The sequence below is a fragment of the Pinus tabuliformis genome, chromosome 6 (genome assembly GCF_031772625.1).
Source record: "Pinus tabuliformis cultivar Carrire ecotype Pingquan chromosome 6, CPIR1, whole genome shotgun sequence".
NCBI classification, from domain to species: Eukaryota; Viridiplantae; Streptophyta; class Pinopsida; order Pinales; family Pinaceae; genus Pinus; species Pinus tabuliformis.
In genome coordinates this window covers 1,378,974,100-1,378,983,188 of record NC_142292.1, presented here as the reverse complement: position 1 = coordinate 1,378,983,188, position 9,089 = coordinate 1,378,974,100, and positions in this window count along the sequence as shown.

The window sequence follows — 9,089 nt, the reverse complement described above, 5'->3', positions numbered from 1 at the left end:
CAATCACTTCAAAATGTTGGAGTAGGTCTCCTAAAAGACCCTTCCTTGATGGGTACTTTTGCCCTCTCGTATCCATCTGGTTTTGCGGAAGTGGCCATAGTGGAAACTTGCCACATGATCTCTTCTACATCATTTGAGTTTAAGAAGAGTTCTGACTATTTTGGTAGTGAGGATCATCGTGAGGAATTACCGCCAAGCCCCATCGAATCTTTGTAGCAATCAATCTTTTGGGCTTGTGCGGCAAACCTGAATCCGCACTCAACGAGTGTTTGGGTAGATAGGTCATTAGAATATGGTACCTCTTCTCATCCTTGGTCTCGTATACATTCTACAGACGATGGAATCATCCAATCAATGATGATAGGAGAGACGTTGTGGGAATTATCATCATTGTTCCCACCTTCGAGATGACAATGAAGAATATTCAAATGACCTCAATCACCCTTCAATTGTTGATTTTTTATTAAATTCTGTAAATCCAGTAGATTCTGAGTGAAATCTATCCAACATTGAAGAAACTATCGCCATTAATATTTCGACCAAACCTAATGTTGTAGAGAATATTCACATTGGCAAATCTTTTTCTCCATTAGAACTTGAAAATTACTGTGCTCTTTTTCACGAATTCAGAGATGTCCTTGCATGGTCATATGAAGAAATGCCAGGCATCGACTCGAGAATTGTTGAATATGAGATAAAGATGTATCCTGATGTCAAACCAGTACGACAATGGCTTCGACCTATTCATCCAAACAAATCCACTACCATTAAAGCAGAAGTTAAAAAACTTTTGTGTGCTGGCTTCATTTACCCCGTACCTCTCACTGATTGGGTATCGAATATTGTTCCTGTGATGAAAAGACAAGGAATGATAAGAGTGTGCGTCGATTATAGGGATGTAAATCAAGCATGTCCGAAGGAAAACTATCGTATAACCTTCATTGACCAGATAATTGATGAATGTGCTGGAGGAAAAATCTTTTCATTCATGGATGGATTTTCCAGATACAATCAAATCAATATCCGCCCACAAGACCAGTCAAAAACTGCATTTATATGTCCGTGAGGCACATTCGGATATCGTAAATTACCTTTTGGTTTGAAGAATGCAGGGGCGAAATTTCAGAGAGCAATGAATTATGCTTTCCATGACATCAAACATATAGTTCAACCATATGTTGACGATCTGGCTGCTCATTCGCAAAAATGGACTGATCATCCACAACATTTGAGAGCCATATTTTTGCGTTGATGACACTACAAAATAAGACTCAATCCACAAAAATATGTGTTTTGTGTTGGTTCTGGTTGACTGCTTGACTTTGTAGTTTCTAAGGATGGAATTCAACTTGATCCATTAAATTTTCAGGCAATTCTTGACATGTCTCCACCTTCAAATTTGCTTCAAATTCAGAGATTCCAAGGGAAAGCTAACTTTCTGAGGAGATTCATTCCAAATTATGATGAGCTTGATAAAGGTTATACACGTCTTTTGAAGAAAGGGGTACCCTTCCATTAGGACCAAGTCGTGCAAGCTTCCTTTGATTCTCTCAAAGATTCCCTGATAAAAGCATCATTAATGTATTCCCCTGACTATCAAAAATACTTTTACCTGTATCTTGCCACTGTAGATACAACCATTGGAATGGTTTTAGTGCAAGAAAATGACAGAATTGAACGTCCTATATATTATTTAAGTCGTAATATTAATGATACAGAAAGAAAATAATCTTATGTTGAAAAGTTGGCTTTAGCAGCCATTCAAGCAGTACAGAGATTTCGATACTATATACTCCTCCGCAAAACTACTATTGTGTCAGATTTCAACCCTATGACTTACATTCTGTCACGTCAATTGCTGGGGGACAAATATTCCAAATGGATAGTCATCTTGTAAGAGTTTGATCTGGAATTCATCAAATCCAAATCAAAGAAGTCTCTCGTCTTTACAGAGTTACTTTGCAACCTTCCCTCATCCTCCAACGATTTAACATCAGAAGCATGAATCGTGGATGAGACTCTATTTCTGATATCTTCAAGTGATCCGTGGTATGGGGATATACTGATGTATCTCGTGACCCAAACTTTTAGGCCTAACACCTCTCTCTCTGAACAATGACATACTCGATACCAAACCAAAGATTATCTGATCGTTGGTGATACACTTTATCGTCATGGTGTTGATACAGTTTTACAAAGGTGCCTCACGCATGAGGATGCCGAAAAAGTTATGAATGATTGTCATTCAGTTGCTTGTGGGGGGCATCTATCTGGTTACTCTACGGCACAAAAGATCTTATAAGCTGGTTACTTCTGGCCTACCATATTCAAAGATTGCATACTTGCAGTCAGAAGTTTCCATGCCTGTCAGATTTTCGATCGCAAAACTAGATTACCACCTGCACCATTGCATCCAGTCGTTTCCGTTGGCCCATTCGCTAAATGGGGCATTGATTTCATGACATGTAACTCCACCTCGGCTGGGGGCATGGGTATATTATAGTCATTGTCGACTAATTTACAAAATGGGCCGAGACGATGCCTACATTGAACAACAGTGGCGAAACGGCTGCACTCTTTTTTTTTTCAATCATGTAGTTTCTAGATTCGGTGTTCCATAGGCTATAGTCACAGATCATGGGTCGCATTTTTGCAATCACTAGGAACCGTTCTTCCAGGAAGCATTAAGTCCATCATTAGATGAGTAAGGACACCTACCTGAAAGTTGTTGATCCAGATTCTGACGATCAATTTTTATGCTATGACCTTCATAAGATTTAGGGCCTTCTCCTCCTCTCCAAATTCTCTAACAGTGCACTATGCAAATCAATTGGTTTTGGGGGCAAAAATCCCTTTTATAAGAAAAACTCTAGTTTTTCCATCCCCCATTGCGAAAAAACCATAGCTCGGTTTGATGAACCATCAAGACTGTTGGAAATATCTCAATGAGTTCTATAATGGGTCTCCCATTTTTGTGGTAGCTTGACACTTCACCAGGAAACCATTTTTTTTATGAGCTCTCACTTTGTCATCTATTGAAACCCAATTTCTTCATATAAGTTGAGTATACTTTGGTACCACTTTTCCTTGGCACTTGTCGACTCATGTGTCAATTTTCATCACGAGTAACCATTATTTACTCATGTTTTCATGGTCCCCTCTGGACCTCCCCCACATGGAAGCATCAACAAGTCACCCGTGTTCAGAGCATCCGAGATGAGTCACCCTTGCATCTATGGAGTTTGTTTCACATCCACTTGAGTCTAGTTATATTATTCAATACATCTTTCTGTCACATCAATCCCATTATATTCATATTTGGCTTCCACCTCTATTGCTCTATATTTTCCAAACCCCCATTTGAGTGACTGACCATCCCGTCCAGAATTGAGTCAATCATTGCCAAGTCAACCATATATATCATGCTCTAATAAGGAAGTCATTAGTCCACCACTCATCTTGTTTCCTTTCATCAGCATCCCTGGTGTCAGCCCATCAGTTACTCTACTATGATAGCTTGTGGCTTCGTTAAGGATTCTTTATTACCTTAACTTTGGCAGGCCTTCTTCTATCGACTTCAACACATTTATTCTAGAAGAGTGGTCTAGAGGGTGGTGTGCCTTGTTTCTAGCTTTTATGTTTGTTCGGTACCTTAGATCAAGAAAAGGGAATCATCATTTCCATTTGACTTGGTTGTTTCTCACATGCTTGATGCCATCTCCTTATTGCACGATTGAGATTCATACACTTGATGGTTCGGTGATGCAGATGATTCTCCCAGTGATTCCGAGGTGTGTGTGAGATGTTTAAGACCTCATGAGGCAATGGACCTTTAGGTAGCCTCCCCCATGCCCGAATGTTCATCAATGTTGATCCAGAATCAGATGCAGTTCCATAGATATGATGGGTTTGGTTCTTGTCGCTTCCAGCACCCACAACATGAATGGCTCCTTTAGATGATCCAGTTAGGTCTTTAGAGATCTTTCCTATTCAGCAGGGCTACTTTATTTGTGTCCCCCATTACCATGTTAACTTGAGAGGAATTATGTCTCATGTACTTAGGTGTCATTGTATTCAATCATGGCCTATATATTTCCAGGCACATTATGTATATGGGCTCCATTGTACTATTTTTTGGCCCATTGATGCCAGCATATCATGTATCATGTACTTTATAGCTTAGTCCCACATTGTTGGGCTCACCATTATTATTTATACGTAGTTATCTCAATGGGTATGGGTATGCCTTCCCCGCCTCAATTGAGATCATGTACTCCCACATGAAAGGAGACTTCTATCAGTTTAGTAGGTCTCACCCCCTCCATTTTTTCCTTCGTTACATTGCTTCAGTTCTCTGTCTATTTGTTTGTCTATCTCTCTCTCTCTCTTTATGACTCCCCTTAGTGTCTCGTGGAAGTGTAACCTACAATGTAATTTGGTCATATGATTTTCTCCAAACACTCTTATGTTGGGGTGAATCGATTATCACCAAAAAATGATCACTTAGCCATTTCTAACTAGGTGTAACGAAGTACACCATGTAGGATTAATTTTACCATTGTAAAATCACTTTCACCGCGGGAAATAATTTATTAAACCATTTTTATTAAATTATTTTCTAATTAAAATTAAAAGATCCCATGAGAATAATTGAATAAATCTTTAGTTATTTAATTTTTTCTAGGAATAATTATTAAATTATTGTTTGATAATCATTCCCTGTCACATTTGACTAAATCCCATAGGAATAATTAAATAAATAATTATTTATTTATTATTCCTTATTTTCATTATTGGAATAATCGTTGAATCACTATTTAATAATTATTTCAATTTCACACCATCCTTAATCCTCGCGAAATAATTAATAAATATATATATTTTAATTATTTCTAAATAAAGATAGTTGATCATTTTGAATATCTTTTCCTTCTCCAGAAAATATAACAAGGTATTCCTAACAGTTAGATCTTGATTTGGTCAATATTATTTTATTATTTTCCATTTTCAAGATTAACTCAATACTTTGTTATAAATAGGAGGTTTTTCCATTCATTCTTCACCATGATCATTATCATCATCACCATTATCGTCTCATTTCATTTGATCTCCCATTTGATTTCTCCACATTGTTTTGGGTTTTTTACACATTGAGGGAGAAAATTGATTACTGAAGCATTAAGGACATCAAAGGAACCATTCGATGGAGGGGGATTTACAGACCCTTTTTTAGATCTCCTTCACGAGGTGTTATCAATAAAATATTTATTCATTTACAAATATTTCCATTTTGGTTATTGCATTGGATATCTATCTCAATATATATATATATATATATATATATCTATATATATATATATATATATATATATATATATATATATATATATTGTTGTTTGTTGTTTTGGATCATATAAGTTGTTTTGTTGTAGGTTTTCCAAGTTTTATTACAAATCTGGAGTGTAATAAGCCACAAATTGTTGTTAGGGTCATGTGACACCTAGTGACTTAAGTGAAGTGTTTTTGGTACACCTTCCAAGAAATTTCACACTAACAGAATTAATGCAAATAATTATTATATCCTACTTAATCAATGGTTCCTGCTAAGAAGCAGGGGCCTTCCTCCTCAGCAGGGGATAGTGTGCTAAATAGTACACAGACTACTCAGAGAAAGATATAATGCCACAAGGTTGAGTTTCCATTAATAAAATATCAGGATTATAGAGCTTTATTTTTTTCCCAATGCTATATGTCTAATTCCCTTCATTGTGCCAGTGGGAAGAGAACTCACTTCTTTATAGTTTTTCAATAAAACAAGAAGATCATCATGAGAATGTTTTGATTCTCATATGATCTTAAAATAAGAATACATTTTGGTAATTCATAATAGTTTCCATGGTAAGGTTAAAGATGTAACAACCTCCTTTAATTACAATGTTCTTTGTGGAAAATCTCAACTAATGAAACTGTAGACTCCATGAATATCTCTTGGTGGTTAAGCTGGCTTTGATTGTATGCACTCCTAGATTCTGTCCATGTCATAAACTATATAAGAACAACATGTGTAGGGAAAATCACTCATGTATCAACAACATTTCTCGAAGCCTTCTTCCAAATCGACAAATGACACTGCAAGTGCAATCCTGTAACAACAACTTCATTAAACCACTTAAAGCTGAAACAACACATATGCTAATTTTATAATAAAAATTATTTACAATAGTATTTCCTATGCCAAATTATAAGCAAAATTATAATAAGAAAGTGACATATGGAAAATAACATACTTTAAGTGAATAATAGCTATTACAGTGGTGAAATATAGTCTTCTTGGTAAAAAATTGGAGAAAAGGAATAGGAAAATGAGTGTAAAAAGCTAGCAATTCCATGGCCCAACATCTCCCCGTAGCTTAAGAATCTTAATTTTGTCATGCAAACCCTTATGATTGGTTCCTAACATGTTGAGAGTGTACTTCTAGGAGATTGTATGATCCTACAACATCCTCTACTATGCCCCTGTAGCCTCGAGACAAGACCAAATCCATTTCCTAAAGAGGGTAAATAAAATGATAAGGGTGCCTTTAATGATAAGTAGGAAGAAAAAAATTAGGAAATTTAAACCTAATTCCAATCCATCATGGGCCTACTCTCCTAATAAAATCCACATATCGAGGAACCCTTGAAATAGCTTGTATAAAGTTTTGATAACAATAGGGTCCTCTTACGTCAACTCCTATCGACAAACATTCCATATAAATCTACTCCCTTCTAATGCACTTGATTCTATCCCCTAAATACTCCTGATACATCTGTGAAAAACTAGGTTCCGATGCTTGATTACTAGTGTTGTGGTGACTAAAGAGTGCCATAATATATTATATTCCTAGCAACAACATCATCAGGGATATGCTCATTTCTTATGCATAACTTTACTTGTACCTCATTGGCTATTATAGTGTCATATGCAGCTTTCCAGCTGACCTATTTCTAAGAAATAGAGACAAAAGATCTAAATTGAACATCCCCCACATAAGGAGTCAAATTAAAACATTTGTCCCCAAAAGAGGTGAGATCATGAAAATACAACTAGTACAACAAATGCTTGTTGGAAATATGTTGTCATTGGTTTCAATAAGGTGCCCATTAATGTTAGCACATGGCACATTTGTTAAAGAAGGTCTCAGGAGATCCACTTCCAAGCACAATAACTAGAATTAAGGAGCAGCATGGATGCAAGTGGTGTAGAGACTTTGGAGCCATTTCTAGAGAGATAGATCATATCAGATATAGGTGAAACCCACTCACATGGAAAGAGCATTCTATGGGTGTGAAAAAGTATGAAAATGATCTCCTTGATCAAAATATAGAGTTAGTCAAAGTTTGGTGACCTCAAGTCAAAGTTAGTAGAGATAAGAGGTGGTTCGGTGAGTCTTGGAGCATAGCCAATGTTGGCACAAGTGAAAACCTAATAGAAATGTTGGCAGAGCTACTATACAATGGGACTGGGATGACATGGATGGATAGTGCAATAGTGGGGTGCAGTTTTATTGACTCAGGCAGAGCCCGCCCGACAGATTTACCCAGAGGGTATGGTAATGGTGCATAAGTTTAAAGCATTGAGATGTATGAAGTTGGATGATGCCAACATATGATTCCATCCTGGTGGAGGACTAGACCAAAGGTACCCTAGAGGAAATTAAGTACCACTTCATAGAATACAATGGATAACATAAGCCATAAGTTAAAAGGTGTACAAGTTTGGAGGCTAATTGGGAACCACACATCCCCACTGGTGCATCATAGGTATTGCATGGGGGTCCACTAGTTGATCATTAAATGGTAGGGGGGTTTCAAAATGGGTGGTTTTTCCTAGACTACTGATTAAAGATCAATGACGGAGCTGAATTGTGCACCCCTACCCCTATAAAACTATAAATATCTGAAGGGGGGGCATGAAAACCATGAAACAAACCACAAGTAGCTAGGAAACATGGTAATAGGAGAGCATCGAGACAAGTCAGAATTGACAAGCTTGTAGGAGAAAGCCAATTAAATGAAGGTTGAGAGGACCCCACATAACAACTAAGCCCACAAGGCCTATCCTAGAGGATTTTTAAAGTGCACAAAGTGAAAGCACCGGGACAGAAGAGGCATCGATAAATGAAGGATTGTGGAAACCAATCAAAGAGGAGGCAGACAGTCCCCACAGGATAGACCCCGATGGAAGAATAAAGAGGCACAAGTTTAAAAAGCATAGGAGAGAGTGTATATGGGCTAAGCCTTGACCGGTGTGTGTTTCACATAGAAACAATACCATGGGCGCAAAGCATAAAATAAAGGAATTCGGCCCCTGATAGGTAAAAAGAAGCATGACACCTAAAGGCCTAGTCAGTGGTCGTGAAGACATTGTCCTATGGTAGAAAAATAAGTAAAGGGCCTCAGAAAAAAGTACTAAAGGTTAAATCTGGTGGAACTATTAGTTTGGAAATGCCTTTGGTAGTTAAACCAAAGTTAACAGTGGACAAAAATAGGTAAACTTCTGCTAAGACTTGTTGGGACAGGGTCCCCTGGGTCAAATTTTGCTAAGTTTTGTTAAATTTATCATAAAGTCTCCACAATATGAGGAGAAGAGTGCAAGAAAAATAGGTCAATAGTAGTAAAAGGGGCTTTAGGAAGGTCCAAGCCCCTTATCTTTTTAGAGTGAAGTTGTTTTGAGACTCGCCCATGGTTCGTGGACCATGGTATTGTAATGCAGAAGAATATAAAATGAAGTCATAGAAGAGTCATAAGATAGCTAAGTAGAGAATTACATGAGTTGAGTCTAATTTTATCTATTTTGTACTTGGGCAAAGGGAAAGGCTTCTATAACTGTGTGTGCAAATACCTTGGTAAGTCTGCACTTGAGTGCACGAGCCCCTGTAGCTATGTGCGTAGGGTTGGAAAGAGTTGTACTTGAATATCTGAAGCATAATAAAGGATTATTTTGAAGAATTATCTATGTATCTGTGTATTATTGTTTTATCCCTATATTTATTGTATTTATTATTTGTTGAATGCATTTAATTAGGGAAAGTACTTAATAGATTCGC